This window comes from Hibiscus syriacus, unplaced genomic scaffold, assembly GCF_006381635.1.
Source record: "Hibiscus syriacus cultivar Baekdansim isolate YM2019G1 unplaced genomic scaffold, ASM638163v2 tig00112383_pilon, whole genome shotgun sequence".
Lineage (NCBI taxonomy): Eukaryota > Viridiplantae > Streptophyta > Magnoliopsida > Malvales > Malvaceae > Hibiscus > Hibiscus syriacus.
The window spans coordinates 2,480,441-2,501,742 of record NW_024063319.1 but is presented as its reverse complement, the minus strand read 5'-3'; the positions used below and the strand labels follow the sequence as shown (position 1 = coordinate 2,501,742).

General features: G+C 34.6%; 1 long non-coding RNA gene and 1 pseudogene across 1 annotated transcript; both read left to right on the top strand.

The window, feature by feature from the left end:
- Window positions 1–14,551: 14,551 nt before the first annotated feature.
- LOC120178917 lies at window positions 14,552–18,261 on the top strand (annotated as a pseudogene).
- Window positions 18,262–18,296: 35 nt separating this feature from the next.
- On the top strand, window positions 18,297–19,383 carry LOC120178918. Its single transcript, XR_005521565.1, has 3 exons — window positions 18,297–18,686; window positions 18,775–18,954; window positions 19,093–19,383. It is a non-coding gene; the product is annotated as an uncharacterized LOC120178918 (long non-coding RNA).
- Window positions 19,384–21,302: the final 1,919 nt, after the last annotated feature.

Genomic DNA, 21,302 nt, shown 5'->3' with positions numbered 1-21,302 from the left:
AAGTATTCTGCTCAGCTCAACTCTAGATCGCATTCAGTATTAAGAATTGGACGTTTGTTCGATAAATCAACCAAGAAGACCAAATTGAATGGATCTGAAGTACAATATATATCTGAAATACAGGAACGTTGTATTACTCTGGAAAATCCCGAAGTAACTGGAATGACTTGAATGCTAAATGAACTAAGTAACTTCAGTGATTGAGGATTAAGTAAGTGATTAGGTTAAGCCTGGAAATTCGAATGAATTTACATTATGTATCGTCCTTATGGAACATGAACTAAAAATCAAGCACGTCAGTATTTCATGATATAGTGGAACCTTGGAAATGAAATAAAGACCATTGGAATATCTATTCAGCGATGATTCTGAAGATTATCTATGGACAAGAATTTGTGGTATTAAAGAGTAAATACCCTAGAAGGAAAATGAATTGACCAGTCGACATAGATTGTTAAGGTTCTGAATCTTCGTTCTCAAGTTGTTCGATTATCCGATCAATTGACATGGATGTAAAGGATTCTGAATACTCTTCTAATTACGTACAGCTTCTGAAAATTGTCCGAATAAGATATGATCCTGATAATTCACATTCTGAATAACTGATGATTCTGTCATTTAATGAACTCTTCCAATAGTGATTCTAAATTCCAACATTCTATCGACATACTAAAGATTTGTGTTCCTCTACTTGTTAAGATTATCTAATATCTTTGAATACTATCTGTAAATTCTGGTGTGTTCACATGAATATTTTACCTGATTTTTTATTTGATTACTGATCTGATACTTGACATGGATTCTGATCTGATATCTGACATGGATTCTGATCTAATACTTGACTTGGATTCTGATCGAATACTTGACCTGGATTTTGATATGATACTTGACCTGGATTATGTTTTGATTTTTGATATGTTCGTTTATGGACGGAACATGTTTTATTTGGGGGGTAATGTTGGAGGAAGTATACCTGGAGGTTCCTCGGCTGTGTGCTCAGGACCTTACTTACCGACTCCTCGGCTGTGTGCTCAGGGACATACTGGACTTGTCGGTGGGTGTATGGTTTTGGGGAACCTACACATTCTGATGTGATGGGATGGGGGTATATATATATATATATATATATATTAAAAGATCTGTATCTTTTTACTGGTTTTATGTGAACACACTAGATAACCTATTCTGATCTCTTGAACTCAGTCATCCGAAATATTTGTCTGAACCGAAAGCTCATTGTCCGTTACCATCTGAAATATCAGTAGGATCTCTGCTCAGCATAAAAATTTGTAAATGTTCGGAAATAATAAGGATATGTATGTTTATCTATATCTGCACGTTCTTCATCATCATCTGGTAGTTTTGTATTACTGAGCTTTCTAAAGCTCACTCAATTACTCATCTTTGCAGGTTAAAAGAATCGTACCAGTATATCTATCGACTTCAGTAAATGAGTTCTTCCAGCATTGTTGCAGAGTATGGTACATGTGATTAGGGGCATGTAATTGTATTTTGTTTTATATACGAGTCTGAAAATCTGTTTTATTTTTAAATAGTGACAACTGATTTTATTAGTTTATATGTACTGATAAAAAAAGTTTTAAATTTTCTGCTATGTTTACAGTGGGTAGCTCCGGTGGCCCAAATGTGACACCCCGGATCGGATCTGGTTCCACTAAATCTAAATGTAACCCCCCAAACCGATGTGGGTAACCAGATCCGATCCGGGGTGTCACATTTGGGCCACCGGAGCGACCCACTGTAAAAATAGCAGAAAATTTAAAACTTTTTTTATCAGTACATGTAAACTAATAAAATCAGTTGTCGCTATTTAAAAATAAAACAGATTTTCAGACTCGTATATAAAACAAAATACAATTACATGCCCCCTAATCACATGTATCATACTCTGCAATAATGCCGGAAGAACTCCTTTACTAAAGTCGATAGATATAATGGTACGATTCTTTTAACCTACAAAGATGAGTAACTGAGTGAGCTTTGGAAAGCTCAGTAATACAAAACTACCAGATGATGCTGAAGAACGTGCAGATACAGATAAACATACATATCCTTATTATTTTCGAACATTTATAAATTTTTATGTTGAGCAGAGATCCTACTGATATTTCAGATGGTAACGGACAATGAGCTTTCAGTTTAGACAAATATTTCAGATGACTGAGTTCAAGAGATCAGAATAGGTTATTTAGTGTGTTCCCGTAAAACCAGTAAAAAGATACAGATCTTTTAATATATATATACCCTCATCCCATCACATCAGAATGTGTAGGTTCCCCAGAACCATACACCCACCGACAAGTCCAGTATGGCCCTGAGCACACAGCCGAGGAGCCGGTAAGTAAGGTCCTGAGCACACAGCCGAGGAACCTCCAGGTATACTTCCTCCAATATTACCCCCCAAATAAAACATGTTTCTTCTGTAAACGAACATATCAAAAATCAAAACATAATCCAGGTCAAGTATCATATCAAAATCCAGGTCAAGTATTCGATCAGAATCCAAGTCAAGTATTAGATCAGAATCCATGTCAGATATCATATCAGAATCCATGTCAAGTATCAGATCAGTAATCAAATCGAAAATCAGGTAAAATGTTCATGTGAGTAGGGAACACACCAGAATTTACAGATAGTATTCAAAGATATTGGATAATCTTAACAAGTAGAGGAACACAAATCTTCAGTATGTCGATAGAATGTTGGAATTTAGAATCACTATTAGAAGAGTTCATTAACTAACAGAATCATCAATTATTCAGAATGTGAATTATCAGGATCATATCTTATTCGGAAAGTTTTCAGAAGCTGTACGTAATCAGAAGAGTATTCAGAATCCTTTACATCCATGTCAATTGATCAGATAATCGAACAACTTGAGAACGAAGATTCAGAACCTTAACAATCTATGTCGACTGGTCAATTCATTTTCCTTCTAGGGTATTTACTCTTTAATACCACAAATTCTTGTCCATATATCATCTTCAGAATCATAGCTGAATAGATATTCCAATGGTCTTTATTTCATTTCCAAGGTTCCACTATATCATGAAATACTGACATGCTTGATTTGTAGTTCATGTTCCATAAGGACGATACATCATATAAATTCATCCGAATTTTCAGGCTTAACCTAATCACTTACTTAATCATCAATCATTGAAGTTACTTAGTTCATTTAACATTCAACTCCATTCCAGTTACTTCGGGATTTTCCAGAGTAATACAATGTTCCTGTATTTCATATATATATTGTACTTCAGATCCATTCAATTTGGTCTTCTTGGTTGATTTGTCGAACAAACGTCCAATTCTTAATACTGAATGCGATCTAGAGTTGAGCTGAGCAGAATACTTCCAAAATTATCATCGAGCTAAACTTGAGTAGACGAACACGCATTCAAGTAATATATATGTCGTTCAGGTACTGACATATCATTAAAGTTGATCGGCTTACTTAACCTGTGTTCCATAACTTTTTAAAGGTAGTCCAATACATATGCTTATTTGGATTCCTTAATTAATCCAAGGCATTTACTTAGAATAGGACACAAGGGTATTTTGGTGTTCATTTTTATTCCATTTATTTCAGAGCTCGAAGATATCCAATCATTCTTGAGCTTGGTGGTATTCTTGGGTCATTTCCATTACAGAGATATTTTGATCATTTTACAACAGTGTATTTCAATCCTTTCCTTCCGTCCGATCTTACTATTAAATTCAATCTTATCATTTATTTCAGTCATTTCAAACAATTCTGACAACAGAACACCCCCGACAAATTGTTCTTCAGGTATTTACTCATAACTCGGATATTTCCGGGTCAAGTGCCTTCTCAGATTTTACAAACGGAATATCAGGAATTTTCCTGCACTAAGTCAGGATCTTAACAATCAAATCCGTACTTAATCGAGTTAAGTACAAATCCTCAAAGTTTTTTCTCATTCAGGGTTAACTCGGACTATTTTACCTTTCAAGGGCATTTTCGTAATTTCTTAACCAGATGATTTCGATATTAGCTCTTAACGAAAATAATATAATTTAGAGATCCTATTATTAATTGTTGTCTTGAACACTCTCTGATCTTGAAACGGTTCTCTTAACAGACTTCTAGTTTCCTTCACAAACTCTCCTAGGATTAAAACCGGTTATCCATAATTTTCAAATAAAACTAACATTTCTTATGCACATCAATATTTTTATCAGATCAATATGTCTGTAAAATCCTCTTATATAACTTCCATATTCAAATCTTATCTTTTTATAACATAAGAGTATTTTCGTAATTTTACCCTACTGGAGTATTCTCATAATTTCTCATCCAAGTACCTTTAACATTTAACCTTTGATGAAATAAATTATAAGTTGCAGATACAGGGCTAATTTCTTTATCACTAATCACAAACTTGTAATTTAATCTAATAATTCTTCAATCTCTTATATTAGTCATTCGATCCGTAATCAGTTACATAATTTCTACCACATCATATCGAGTGTATAAATTATTCAACCCCACCAAATTGACCAACATTATCTTGTTCATGCATTTATCAATATAAATATGTTCCATAAAGCATAAAGAGGTAGTAAAGTATTACTTCGATTTCCGTGCAATACTGATCGATCATAAAAATTCCATTCGAACGCCTTTGATCTTCAATTCAACTTCCAATAATTTCTCAGATACATATCAACATAAATTATATAAAAATGGAGCTTAATTCTGAAAATTGGATCGAATCGGATGATAAATCAGTGAAAAACGTCTAGTGGCTTGATTGACTACAATCAAATAGTTAAGTAGTCCGATTGATAAAACTAAAAGATTGATAGTAAAAGTAGAAGGGCTAAATAGTAAAATGATCAATTGTATAGTTTACCCTTCGTTTTAATATTTAAATTATTATTTTGTTTCACTTTATAAAAACAAAAAAGCATTAGAAATTTGCCGGCCATTCCAGCTAATAATAACACACAACATATCTGTTTAATTCATATAATGAATAATATCATTTATCATGAATCATATTTGCTTAAACCAATGGTACGTTGTAGCAATTGTCTATGATGGTGAGTCCGACATCACCTCTCCAGCAAGTTTTCCACACGACATTGATATCAAACAATCAACACTTTTATTAGATTTTTTTTTTGGTTGATGAGGTGAATTATCAACAACTCATAAGGCATTATGGGTCATTCAAATTTCACTCATTACATCTGAGCAATTAACTAGACTCTTTAAAAAAAAAATCAAATAACTGTTTATAGTATCATGTTCTTAGGGAATATTTTGAGTGTCAAACAATAAAAGTTTGAAGAAGCTGATACTTCAAGTAGTGTGTAGCAGCTGCAATGTTATGCATCCTAAAAGGGGATAAGATGTATTAATATGTGTAAGAGATGTATGGGTGGTCCGATTTGAAATGATATGTAATTTAGTTTAGGGTTAAATGTTCATTGCTCACTTAACTATATCATTTGTACCGAATTATTCCTTAAAATATTTTTCGGGACGAAACGTCCCTTTAACTTAAATTGTTATCTTGTTTACTCTATTCCGTCAACTTTGCTAAAAACAAATTTCACTGACTAATCAGAACACACCGCGTCACCCCTTAATTTTTATTTTTATTTTTTTATCTATATAAATAAAAATTAATTAATAAAATAAAATAAATAATATACCTAAATACCCCTCTTCCCCCAACCTCCACCGTCAAACCCTCCCCTTTCCCCAACATCTACGCAAACCCTCAATCCACCGTTAAAAATTTGGGGGGAAATTTGCAGATCACAACCTCCACCCCACCCCCGACACTCACATGCCTCAGCCTAAGCTTCAACAGCATTTTTGACTCATCCCTTCCTTTCCAACCATTCTCCAACCACGGAGCTACTCGGCCCCAATCGTTCACGTGCAACCCATAAACCCTAACCCCAAATCAATAATAAAAAAAACATAAAAGTAAATCCAATTTTTAAATCGATAGAAATGCTTTGCACTTGCTTTACCTCTGTCGGGTTTAATTTGTGATCTTTGTCAGCTTAAACAAATATTGAAATGACGATCATAGACTGATTGGCGGACATACCCAAGCTGTCCATCTTCTTCTTCGATATGTTGAAGCTGCTCCTTTTTTATGCATGCAGTTATTATGTAAAAACAGATATGGGATTTTCGTTGTGGGATTTTATCATGATTATAGAAAAGTTCAATACTGCTTGCTAAATTGTAGATATCTTTTTCTTTCAATTCCATGACTGTAACTTGGAAAATACTTGAACCATCCCATGAAGCTCATGGTTCATCGACTGAATACCTTGGATCGTCAAATGAAAGCCTCGGATCTATATCACAAGATCTTCTCCCTAAAGAGTTTCTCATTGGCAATCTAACTGACCCACCTCCATTTTTCATCTTTTTGAGTTTCTGTTTTTGCCTCCATTGTTGCAGTTTCTTGTTGAAAACTGAAGCGGCCTACTAGATGCCTCCGGTACTCTTCTTTTTTGTTTGCGAATCGTGATCTATATGATCCTTCAGGGGCTTCCCCTCGATTTGTTTAAGTTTCTGTTCGACTAAACTCCCTGTATAACCACCCACACCAAGTCGTCGTTCTTCTACGAACTCTATATCGTTTTCGCGATTGGTTTCCCTATCAGTTTGCTCTTCTTGGTTGGTTTTGAAAACGGGGACTTGAACAACACTTGAAGATGAACCCAAATTTCCAGCTGCTTCTTTTTATGTGGATTTATCTCGTAATATTGAGAAAAGAGTGGCCAAGAGCAAGGGAAAACAGAGGTCTAGGCAGGGTGTTCACTATTCAGTTAAAACGGAATTAACCGATCGAACAGAAATTTCGGTTGGTTAATTTTGGGTTCGATCAGTAAAAGTTTAATGATTTTTTTCAAATTTCGATTTTAGTTAATTTGATTCGAAATCGGTTAATTAACCAAAATTATTAAATATTTAATATATATATATATATATTATTTAGTTTTAGGGGTGTTTGAACTTGATTTTTACCGAATTAACCGAATAAACAAAAAATATTTAATATATAATATGTATTATTTATAAATTTCGGTTAATTCGGTTAACCGATTAATTAACCCAACTTAATTTGGTTTGGTTAAATAATTTTAGAAAAAATTTGATTCGGTTAACGGTTAATAGGAAAATTTTGATTAATAGAATTTGAATAATTCGGTTCGATTAGTTAACCGAATTACTCGTTTGAACACCGCTAGGTGTTGGGGTAAGGGAAAGGGAGGGTTTGACAGTGAATATGAGACGGGCGAAAGAGATAAGGGTCAATTTTGGTATATTATTTATTTTATTTTTATTAATTGATTTTTATTAAATCAGATAAAAAATAAATATTAAATCAGATTTGTTTTGAATGGAGTTGATAGAATGAGATAAACGGAGTAACGATTTATACTTGATGGGACAAAACATCTCGTAATATATTTTATTAGGGTAATTCGGTATAAATAATATAGTTAAGGGGAAAGGGGGCATTTAAGCCTTTAGGTTATGGTTAAATGCTTGATTTCTCAACAGGTGAAAGTCGAGAACTTGTTTCCTTCAAATTTGTTGCAATTGATTCAGATTTTATAATAAAGCTAACAGCGTATGACAATGAATTTTGTTAGTGACTTGTCATTGATGCTTACAAAGAATAAATCAATATGGATTATGCTGAAAAAAAAAGATTTTTAAAAAAATTTAAGACGCTTTTAAATGGGTAAAGGTGAAGATTTAAATCATAAAATTATAGTTTTATATTTTATTGTCGGAGACATTTACAACGATAAAAATATACTCAAAAATAATAATACTTAGAAGTTAAAAGTAAATAGCATCCACAATAGAAAAAGAAAGAAAACAAAACTTCATAGAAAAAAGAAAGAAAGGAACCGATCACTCTATCTTTTGTTTGAGTGTCAGACGCCAAGGTTTCAGAGTTTTTTCAAAGATTTGAACAATGAAAGTTTTATTCTAGTTGAAGAGAAGCATATATTTCAAATTCACTTTAATCAAACGGTAGCCAACATATATTTCAAATCTACTTTAATCCAAGGTTTCGGAATTCCACGAGGATCTCAACGGCGTAGGCAGTGAGGTGAACAGACGTTTGGTTCGACCGAAAATCATGAAAACATTGTCGGATTTTAAGTTCTCCATTAAAACTTTGACGAGCTTTCCACGTCAAACGGTGGTGGCTCACGAGGAGCTCTCAACCGAGTTTTAATCGTGGTGGTCAGGCACTCAGGATGATGGTGGCAGTGACACACACCAGCAGCCGACGATTGAGATCGGAGGCTGGTTTTTGAACAATCTTCATATGATTTATGAGGATCGAAGAGTTGCTCAAGGTAGCTGGTGGTTGAGGTTTGCTTACGAGGTGATGTTGGAGCTGCTGGTGACAACGATGAATGCTACTGCTAGCCGGAGGCAGTTTAACAGAGATGAACAGTGGTTTGGGCAAATGGTTCGTAGCCTCAACTTCCTTAGCATCCTTCTCTCTCCCTACCGGAGCACAGATAGACCTGAAGGTCTCCTAGACTGCTCTTGATCTAAGTTGTGTAGAACGAGTCTTCTTCTCATGACGTGTATAGGACATAAACAGATCTGAATGTCTACTAGACCACTCTCGATCTACTATATCTCTATCAGGAGTCTTAGCCTCAACTTCTTCAACATCCTTTGCTCTCCTTACCAGAACATCAACACCTCATCTTGATGGGTCAGTATTTGTCTACGCAGCTCGTATCTAAGTCCCTGAGCAAACTTACGACATCTATCTCTCTCGGTAGGTACCAAACTAGAACCATACTTCAATAACTTCATGAACTTGATCACATACTAAGAAAAAGTCATATCTTCCTAAACTAGGTCCTGAAAATGTTATCGTCTCTGCATCATATATCGCTCTCCTAGGAAACGGCTCCTAAACTGCTCTCTAAAAAAATCCCATGTCAGGCAATTGATTGGAACACTATTCACTACAAACTCCCACCAGGTGTGAGCATTCCCATCCAATATAGATACGGCTCCCAAGTATCTCTTCAACATATCTAAACTTAATTGATCTATACGTCTCTCAGTGTTATAAATCCAGTCATCTGCCTCAGTCTGAGCTCCACCAGTTGGGCCTTTATAAGTTATAACGATATTAGCTAGAAAGGTTCGAGCAATGAAAACTTCAAGTGTAATGCTTGTAGCTCGAACTATACCCTGAATCAATGGAGAAACTGCCTACCAAGATTCTCATCCAAAACGACACTCGTAGGCTCAGTCCCAGAAACTGACGCTTCTCTAATCGGGGTGGTCAAACCTATACCAGGGGTAGGAGGCAGATATATCAGTGTCACAGGAGCTCGAGGGGTAGAAATGTCTATTGGAGGCTAGGGATCTACACGCGTATCATCTAGCGGGTCATCAAATTTAGTCATTTGATGCCCACGAATAGGTCGACGACCTATCCTAACGCTCATCTCAGAGAATCTCGAGGTTCACTACATAAGATAAAACCTAAGATTATATTTGCATTTGAAGTCTCGTACATAATTAAATTCATAAAAATTTAGTGACATGACATTTATAACTTGGTTTTGTAAAATATTCCAAAACCATGTTTTTATTTTGGACTTGTCCATAATCTGAAGTTTTAAAATCAAAAGCTCTGATACTACTAATTCTAATCCCTTAGACCCAACCTATATGATACGACCAAATCTAACATAATAAAACTAAAATTTTTTGAAAAGTTTTCAATACTTTAAAAATCTTAAACATCTTTTAATTCTTAATCAAAACAATAAGATTAAATCATTTAAGTTAATTTAAGATATGAACCATCACAAGTAAAATCATAAATAAAATTATATAAAAAAATCAGTTCAGGTATTGTAAAACAAAAAGCATCGCGGGTAAGCAAAATATCTGATAATCGGTACAAAATAATTCCATACATCAATAATAATATATAGTAAGTCATACAACCAGTGTATCACAAAATATAGGTACATGTCACAAATCAGAAGGGCAGTTTGAAAGATAAAAATATTACAACATAATATACGATACGAATGTGTCGATCCTCTAAGTGTCTGGTCTGGGGTGTCTATCCAAAAGTATATGAAAGTGGAAAAGTTTGGGGAGTGATCTAGGGAGCTCAGTATGTTTCAACAAGTGCAGAAAAAAAACATATAGATACATTTCAAATATGATTTCAGAAACTATAGAGTAAAAATGGCAATATAGTTTTTGTTTAAAACACAGAGTTACCCTCCAACCAAACACTATATGCAGTTTTCCTAAACTACATCTATAAGGACTTACCTTAAGTCCATTGAGAATAGGCCTAAGCGCCAACCTAAGAGAGGACCTTGGGTCCATAAAGACTTACACTAGTCGTAGCGTATGAGCCACCTGAGGACTTACCCAATACATAAAGCAAAGGAGTCACCTTAAGTACCTTAGAGTCCATAAGGTCTTACCACTAGGCCCATTGGGCCTAGGATCCCACCTAAGGGTCGCCTTAGGTCCATAAGAAATTACTAGCTTGATTAGGGTTGAACCTGCAGAAATCTATGTCACATCCCAAAAATACCCAGTAAAATAATTTGAGACAGTTCCAGTAAAATCAATATATCATAAATCAAGCATAACTATTTTTCAATAAATATCGAAAACCATATAGCATGTATCAATCAAATAGAGATTTAAAATAAGTAAAATAGAAATTAGACGTTCAAGAAGTCGGTAATACATAATTAGGCTTTTAGATCAGATAAATCATTCAATATTCAAATCAAATCAGACAATCATACTTCAAATCAGATAAAAGTCATGTGCGCATAAGAATTTAAAATAGATATTAAAATCAATATGAAGAACATAAGGAACACACCTCGCAAACTAGGTTGGTGTGGAAGATCTACTGAGCACCGGTCTCGCTATGCTCTACAGCAATACACGATCCTAGATCATATTAGAATAGAGTTACTATTGGAGTAATATACTAACTAAGTATTTTACAGAGTTACAGAACCATACATGTAATCACGGGCTCTCGCGGAGAAACAACTCGAGAAGAATTGGGTCGAGCAGACGTACAGACGGGAGAATCATGAGTACCTTACATAATTAATAATATAAATCAGTCTTTGTCCATAATTTAAAATTTCCTTAACCAAATTAATTAAAATAATTATGCATGTTTGGCTTCAAAGGTTAATTCGAAGGCTTTCGAGTATTTGGTAAAAACTGACTTCAAATTTGGAATCAGGACGTCGAAAAACATAAAATATGATTTTTTAAAGAAAAAATTTAACTTTTTGGTCTAAATCAGTGATCAACGATGATCAATGGTCAAAGTCAAAGTCAACGGATATGGTCAATAGTCATATCAAAGTCAACGGTTCGATCAGTTGGTTTGGATGGACTAAAGGTTCGGCTAGACCTTGTTTAGACTAGTTCAGTCTGGCCAAACCAGTTTCAAGAAGGTTATGGGTTGGAGGACAAGCCCCACGCATGGGCGGCGCATGCGGTGGCGCCGAGGGCTGTTTCAGATGACTGATTACTCCTTGACCAATCATTCGTCAATATAAATAAAAAATCAGTTCGAAAACACGCTGAAATCAAATAAAATAATCGAAAAGAAATAAAAGCTTACCACAATGGCAAATGACGGAAAAGTGACGACGATGAGGCACAATTGACTGGATTTTTGTCGGAATTCCATGAGGGTCTCAACGAAGTAGGCGATGAGGCGAACAACACGTGATGGTCAGGCGATGAGGATCTCCAATGAAACTTCACGTCGAAATATGGTGGCTTACAAGGCGCTCTCAACGGGGTTTTAATCACGATGGTCAGGCGCTCACGATGATGGTGGCGGTGATATACACTTATGACTGATGGTTGAGATCGAGGCTAGTTTTTGAACAATCTTCATATGATTTGCGATGAACGACAGGCTTCTCGAGGTAGCTGGCGGTTGAGGTTTACACGTGAGGTGACGTGAAACAACTTGTGACGACGATGAACGCCACCACTGGCTGGAGGCGGTTTAAGAAGATGGGCAGTGGTTTGGGTAAATGGATCGTTGGTATTCTCCGGAGGCTTTTGGGTGCTTATCCCAAATTAAAAAAAAAACGAATGCTTCAAGGTGCAAATGGGATTGTAAAATCCCGACTATAATAATTTAGAGGATATATTTACTAAATCTATCAATTGCATCGATTTAACCTAAATGGCTAAGGCTTCGGAGAAGCTTCAAGCAAGCACGGGAACAATTTCTATGAATCGACCACTTTTTTTTTAAGTTATAGACTGATGGGTAATTCCTGGTCCAAGTTCCTGAACTAGCTGGAAACTCACGAAATAAAATCAAAATTTTCTTTCTATAACAATTTGTTCCCTGAATACATTAATTAAAAAAATTATTAATATTTAAACAAAAAACAATTAGGTCATACCACCTTAAAATTAAGGGTAAACTATAACATTGCTAACTAATGTTTGAGTGAATTTTCGTTTTCTTCATTAAAGTTTCAAAAATAATAAATTAGTAACTAATACTATTGATTTGTAACAAAATGGACACTAAAATTATCAATCCATAACAAAATGATCACTCCACCATTATCTCTATTAAATTGATGATGGGGCATCATTAATAATAATAAAAAGGTCAATATTTAGTTTTACCCGTAACAATTACTAAAATATCAAACATGTCATTAAAAATGATTTTATATATAATTTATCACAAAAACTTTATAATTTCCAGACCATCTCAATTATATGTCTAATCACTTTCCTTACAAAAAAAAAACTTAAACAAACTCTTGTTTGTTTTTAAATATTCTAACCATTTTCTTTACAAAATGAAAATCATCCCAAAAAAATTATTTTTTACATTAAAATTAATTGAATATATGACTTTAAATACTCATGTATTTATCTTTAATGAAGAAACTCCGTTTATCTATTCAGTGTGGTTTTTATAAATTTAATAGAGATAATGGTAGAGTGGTCATTTTGTTTTTTTAAAAATTATCTAACCCTATCAAATTAAATCACAAAAGTTTAATTTTTATTTTAAAATTTTTTGGATCATTTCCTAAATATTAAATTAATAAAAGAATTTAAAAAACATGAATTGTGGTGTCAATCGAAGTCAATTTTGAGATTTTTTAAACAATGTTTTAATACTATTTAGTTTTTTTATTAGTATGACATATATACTAATAAAATGTTATATTAATAATAATATGATAATATTTTTATAATTATCAGTATCCAATCTATTAATCGATTAATTCAAATCTGATATTCTAGAGACAAGAGTGACCCTAACTAGTTTACTCTATTCACAATCGTCAAGATTCAAACATCGACTTTGCTTATGGGATCTAGTGTCTCATCCACTAGACCAACTAGTTGTTAATAATATTGTTTTGTTGAGTCTCTCAACTATTAAAAGTTGCAAAATAGTCACCCGACTATTCATTATGTTCCAAACTCGTCCTTTTCCATTAAAAAAATTGATGGCAGTCTAAGTTGAACGTTAACTTGTTGGTTGTTATATGATAAATTCTTATCTCAAACGACTATCATATTCTAGTCATCATGTTAATATTCAACTCAAACAACAGTCAATTTTTAACGGAAAAAGACGAGTTTGGAACATAATGAATAGTCAAGTGACCATTTTATAAAATTTTAATAGTCGAGGGACTCAACAAAGCAATACCTTATAATCATAGGACAATTTTATAACTTTTAATAGTTGAGTGACTTAATAAAATAATACACTATAATTAGAAGATTATTTGCGTAATTTATCCTGAAAGTAAATAGTTTTGAAAAGATCAAATCATTAAAAAGTTGTTTGATAAAAAAAATAAGGATTAAAGCGAAAAATTAATCAAATACTAGTGATTAACTGAAAGTTAAATACAACAATTAATAGATTTTGGCCTGCCCGAAACGACGTGTTTTGGCATCGTCGCCATTGTCATTAAAACATAGACTGGGGGTCCTTGGCTCTTGCGTACTGTGTAGTGAGTATGGTTGAGTAATAAAATTGAGAAAATTAACACGAATCGAATAAAACGGTTCGGCTCGAGTTTATCTTTAAACGGTTCGATTTTGGGTTGATTTAAAGAATCAATTCTATTGATTCGGTTTGGTTCGAATTTTTCATATGAAACTCATTTGTTCCATATTGAACCGCATAAATATTTTTTTAAAATTTATAATTTCAACTGAATTTTTCATTAAAAATCGATGAACTAAATCGAACCGAAAAAACTACATTATCAAACCGAATCGAACAAAAAAAATCGATTTCACATCATTCAGTTTTTTAACTATTAGATTTCGATTTAAATTTTAATAAACCGTTTATTTCGAAAAAAATCGGTTTCACATAATTCTTCAAAGTTGCTTTGCCCATTTGCACTATCAAGAGATTTTCTTTCATTTAAAAAATTGGCAGTATATTGGGTGAACAAGGGGAAGCGGCTCTCGAGAAAGCGAGCATATGTTTACTAAATTGTGGGCCGACTGGTTCTGAGACTTTAAAGAATCTTGTTCTTGGTGGTGTTGGGAGCATTACTATAGTCGATGGATCTAAGGTTGAATTTGGTGACCTTGGAAACAATTTTATGGGTAGGTTTTAGTATGTTTCCCCCATTTATTTTTCACTTTTTTAATGTCCTTTAATTTGGGGTTTAATGATCTTGTCTTCTAATTTTGGGAATTGTTCTGGTGTAGTGGATGATTCAAGCCTTGGTCAGTCCAAAGCCAAGTGTGTTTGTTCATTCCTCCAAGAGCTAAACGATGCTGTTAAAGCTAAGTTTATTGAAGAGCATCATGATGCTTTAATAGACACCAACCCATCTTTCTTTTCTCAGTTACCTTGGTTGTGGCCACTCAGGTATGGAATCTTCCCATTTCTGAACTTTCACTGATGAACTTCACTGTAAGGTACCTTTTTTAGGCTTCCAGTGGTTACTTAAAAAGTTTTTGTTTATCTTTTAGTCTGGTTTTATTGGTTCCCCATGTGTGCGAAGAAAATTTGGAATTAAGGTGAACTTGTTCGTAATTTTGTGTTGCTTTGTTTCTTAAAAGAATCATCTGGTTTTATGTTTCTTCCCTTTTAACCATGCTGTTTCAGCTGGTGGAAGAGTCTATGGTGAAGCTTGATAGAATCTGTAGACAAGAAAATGTGATGTTGATATTTGCTCGCTCCTACGGCCTTACAGGTTTAGTTAGAATCAGTGTGAAGGTAACATATTATGGTTTATGTTGTTTGTGTTTTCATCCTATGTATCATTGGTCATGGCATTGATATCTCACTGATATAGGCATATAGCTTGATATTGGTAGGAACAAATCTTGAATTTCTATTGTTCTTATATAGGCCGGCCCATATATATGAATGGTTATTTGACATTTTCATAAGTTTAGTATTTAGACAAAAAAAGGGGGAAATGTCTTAATATGACGTTCATGTTTGCTTGTGGCAGGAACACACTGTAATTGAGTCAAAGCCTGACCATTTTCTGGATGACCTTCGGTTAAATAACCCATGGCATGAGTTAAGAGGGTATCTATCTTCCATTTTATTTTCTTTCTTAGTACATGGTTTGACTTCTGTATTCGCTACCGTGCACTATTGTGTATTTCTAATGTCACTTTAACTGTTAAAACATCATTGAGGTTAGATAGAACTTCCATTTTGTTTTTGTATTTGGAATCGGTAACTCATCTCCCAGAACTCATGCAATCTCCCCTCTTATGGTCAGCGGTCAAATTTTTTATATTTTTTGGTGGGGGAGGTAAGTAGATATTTTCCATAATTTTGGGATGAAACCTTTGGCATGTCGTTAAAGGATTTTTATAATTCATGCAATGACGTTATTTTCTTAATGCTTTTACTCCTATTGTGCTCTTAAAAAATATTTGAGTATTCTCTAAACTCTAAGCAGCAAGCTTATATCATTTGTTTTCCTCAATTGGAATTCTGACTGGCATTTACATATAATAGGTTTTCTGAAGAGATTGGAGTTGGTTTTAATCTTGTACATTATGTTTACAAGGCCAAAGATTTGGGGCACCTTGCTCTTTGTTCATAGTAGTACATTACATACTATGTATTTTGCAAAGAACTTATTGATGTGAAACAAATTGAGCGTGGAAAGTATCCTTTGTATGATTTGGTAGACACTTTATTTTTATTGTCTTTCTGTAATTGCAATGCAGTATGCTTTACATTGGTTTAGTTGTGTTCTGTGTTGATTTAGTATCAGCTGGGAAAATCAAACACTACTTCGGCTGGTGCTTAACCATTCCCTCCCACCTTTTTTTTTTAAATCTCAGGTTCAGATTTGCTGCAGATAATTAATGATAACTATGCTGAAGTTGGCACTGGTTCTGACTTTTGGGTGATTGTAGCAGCTTTGAAGGTTGATATTTAAAAGTTAACCCTTCGTTGCTATTACCTCAATAATTAATTTCTCCTGTAGATACTGTTCCTAAAGTAGTGTTGTGCGCAGTGACACCCAATAGCTTTGTTCTTATAGTGGACACTAGTCTGTTGAATGCTGATACATGTATAGAACGGTTGTAAACCAGAGGACTCTCTGAAAACCATGAACCAGAGGACTCTCTGAAAACCATGATGGATGGTGGCTAATGTGTCCTTTTCTCATTTTATTACCAAAGACGCATATTCACACAGCTGATTTGTTTCTCAGAACCATTTCACTCTTTCAAATATTTCTGGGAAAATTTTGGATAAAATTTCAGTTGTGATGCTGTCTCAATAATTTGAATTACTTTTCAACTTTTTATTGTCTGATTTCTTCATTTAAGTGACGCCATCTGTGGGAAGTTTCTGATGCATGATCATTAGTGGCGAGTGTGAGAGTTGTGGGATTTTGACTGGCGTTTTGGTGCCATGATATTTGCTTTATTTGTTCTGCAACTATATAAGATATTGGTCATTTAGTTTAAACCTGCATTTTCCATGTGACATTCTTGATGATATTACGTTGGCTATTTACAATTTCTTAAAGATTATTGAATATTCAATCAATATCGATCCTGCTATAACTTTTCATGATTATCTTAAACTTAATTCTATTCAAGCTCCTACAAGTTTGTCAATATCTAAATTAGTATCTGCAATTGTGAACTTTATGCAGGAGTTTATTGCAAATGAAGGTGGTGGGGAGGTGCCACTTGAGGGGTCAATACCAGATATGACATCTTCATCTGAGTTAGTGATTGATCCCTACAAAATTTCTAGCATTCCTTTTCTCTAAAATCGAGAATAATAACTCTATCAATTCTCTTGTTCAGGTGTTATGTCAGCTTGCAGAAGATCTGTCAGAATAAGTCTGAGGCTGATTATCATGTTATTGAGGAACGAGTTAGGAACATTCTTAAGAAAATTGGCAGAGATCCCCATAGTATTCCTAAAGCTACTATGAAAAGCTTTTGTAAAAATGCTAGAAAACTCAAAGTAAGTATACTACCTTTTTTTTATGTTTGCTATTTAATGGTTCAATCTATTGCATGTATCCTTATTGACACAAGAAGACTTTAATGATATAAATGCCATCATTCATAACAATTGAAGATGAGGTAAGTAAAGTATTTGTGGCCTATAATATGTCTCCAAGTATTACTTTCAGGAGGACCTCAGTTGATCTTTATCGTACTTTGTTGAATGGTTTTTATTAAATAATCTGGTTTTATTCCATCTAGGTTAAAGACCGTTAGTTGTTCCAGTCTTATTTTCATTATTTTTCCTGTTAATTTGGATTTTCATGCCATAAGTTTTTGTTATCAGCATCCTGCCTGCTGACCTGCATGAATGTTTATGTTACAATTAATAGAATGATGTACACTGTGCAACGATTGATGATTCCAAAGAGATCATAGTGAGTCATGACCCTTTTGGGTTAGTCCCTCTGCTAATCTTTTCTCTGTAGGCTTGTAGGTATCGCCCCATTGAGGAGTATAGTAATCCATCCCTTGCTGAGCTGCAGAAGTATTTAACTGATGAAGATTACGGGTCCAGTGACTTAAATTTTGATGCTTCCGTATGTCAAAATTATGTTCATCATCCCATGCCAATTCTCCCCCTTTCACTGAATATTATTATGATGTTCTTTATTCTCCTTTTGGACTAAAGACATTGTTCTATTTATATATGAAAGCTTTCTTTTATCTGACAATAGGTTAATAATAAATGAAGATTCTTTCATATAAAATGCTTAACACATGCTCTTTGATTGGTGCTTGTGCTTTTTGCAATGTCCCTTGTTTTCGGTTCTTTTTTCTAATCTTTGAAGTTTCACCTTCTATTAGGAAAGGCAAAACGTCAACCAAATAAGTTAATTTGTTTGATAATCTGTGTAATGTAATAGCGACTATGTTGGTCCTTTCTTTACTATTGTGTTTAATATGTTGACTTTTTTTTATGTTGATTTGCAATTCAATTCATGGTGATGTGTACAAAACATGGTCTTCTGTTTATGTGTTTCAGTATTGCTGTTGGATTATATATTCTTCTAAGAGCTGTTAACCGCCATGCTGCAAACTTTAACCATTTTCCTGGGCAGTTCGACGGGTAAGCCTAACACATTGTAGTTTTTTCTTTCTTCAGACATCATAACCTGAAGGTTGCATTCTATAACTATGCTGTTATTGTTTTGCAGTTGATTGGATTAGGATATATCTCGGCTTAAAACTACAGCTGTTAGCCTACTTAATGATATGGGTTGTACTGGTTTAACACTGACAGAGGACCTTATTGATGAAATGTGCCGATTTGGCACTGCAGAGCTCCATGCTGTGCTGCCGTCATTGGAGGAATTGCATCACAAGAAGTGATCAAGGTAGCATTTTAGACTTTTGTTGGCTCTGTTTCAAATTATGTTTGCATGGTCTGCTTGGAGAAATATACCGAAAAATGATTTTACATATTACACGACTTGGTAAGTACCATGAAATAAAAATTTTTGTGTTTGCTGCAGCTTATAACGACAGTTTGTTCCCATGTCTGGCACATTCATATTCAATGCGATTCACCACAAGTCTCAGTTGTTGACTCTGTGGTAGAACTTCAAGCAAAGCAAATTTTGGAAATAAATGGTGTGTTTTCGTCTCATCTGGTGCAATGATGATTTAAATGAAGAAGCGTGCAGACTTCAGGATTTGTTGGCAGATTCAGTCAAGATATGGGATGGCTATTTATTTGCAGGTATAGCTTTGCTGCTCCATATGTAAAAAAATTCTGGGTTGAGGCAGTATTTTTGTATTTTAACAAGAGCTACTTTTTATTTAGCTTATTGAACAAAGTTGTAGCAATGCCTCATGTTTTGGCATTCCACACCTCTAATTTACCCATTTATAAGAGGAAAAAAAGTATGGGTTGTTAATGAATGCTGGAAATGATCTGACTATGGGTTGAGCCTGTATCAAGATTTTGTACTATAATTCGAGTAGGTCTGGGCTGGGGCAAAGTAAAAAATTAACTGGTCCTGGTCCGGGTCTGGGTCGGGTGACATCTCTAGGCTCTAGCCAAAGCCGACAAATGAATAAATCACTTGAGGGATGAAATATTACAAATCGTGAGCCAAATTGGGAGAAAATTTGGTTAAGGATCCACCTACAGTCCAGTTTGCATTCACATGTGAAAAGCTAGCTAGCATCAGGATGTTGATGCTTCCATTCCTCGGTTGCAAAAGAAAAGGACAGTGGATTCATTCATTGCATTGATCAAGTGGATGCAATGGGGCCTTAAGCTTAGACAGCTAATGGTGGGTTGATAGGGATGCCAAATGTGGAACCATCATCTTCCATAATGCTCTTTTCATGGGTCTACCTCCTAATTTTCAATAATTTTGAATCTACATTAACACCTTCACCTTCATCTTTGTTAAAAGTTAGTTCAAAGTTTGGCAACCAACTTTGAAAAATGTTTTTCAAAGTTTGGCAACCAACTTTGAAAAATGTTTTTCAAAGTTTGGTAAATATTTTTTTGAAAAATATTTTTCAAAGTTTGGTAAAGTTTGATAGATGTTTGTTGAAAATAAGAATGGGTAAACTCACTTTAGTCATTGCACTTTAGGGTATTTTTAAAGATTAGTCCCTAAGTTTTAACTATAAATACCGTAGCTCATTTAGCTTCAAAATCATCCCAAATCCCAAATCATTTCTTTCTCCCAATACTAGAGAGTTTTTTGTGAGTAGTGAGTGTTTTGTAAACACCTGTAAATTTTCTCTCTTAGTAAAAGATCTGCAGCAGTCTAGAGACGTAAGCACAATTGGCTGAACTCTGTTATCAATTTTCGGGTATTATTTTTCCGCTTTTATTTCGCATTCTTACTAATCTAGTTATAGGGAAATTACTTGTTCTCATTTATTTCCCAACAACTGGTAATCAGAGCTTTTGGTTGTGAATTTTATCAATTTTTGCGAGGTTACTATTCATTACTATTCACGTAAATAGTACATTTCGTGAATAGTGAAATTTTGTCGGCGATACGAATTTATCGACGGAGGTGTTCTAATACACGACGGTTCGCAAAAATTGTCAGAACGATCCAAAGAAGCCAGATTCGAGTGGGAGCGATGGCTGCAGACGAAGGGAAGGTGAAAATTGAAAAGTTTGACGGTGCGGACTTTGGCTTTTGGAAGATGTAGATTGAAGATTTTTTGTACCAGAAAAATCTATATCAACCTCTCTCAGGAAAGCAACCAGAAGGCATGAAGAATGAAGATTGAGCTCTTCTCGACAGACAAGCCCTCGGAGTTATCATACTGATGCTATCCCGCAATGTTGCTTTCAACATAGCAAAGGAAAAGACCACGGCGGGTCTTATGGCGGCTCTCTCCGGTATGTATGAGAAGTCATCGGCCTCAAACAAAGTGCACTTGATGAGACGATTATTCAATTTGCGGATGGCGGAAGGGGCATCGGTGGCACAACACCTGAACTTAACACAATCACAACCCAGTTGAGTTCAGTGGAAATTGAATTCGATGATGAAGTTCGAGCTTTAATTCTCTTATCATCTCCACCAGACAGTTGGAATGCTACTGTTACAGCAGTCAGCAGCTCGTCGGGAAACAACAAATTAAAATTCGACGATGTTCGGGATCTGGTATTGAGTGAAAAAATTCGACGAAGAGAATCGGGTGAAGCATCAACCTCCTCAGCCTTACACACGAAGTCCAGAGG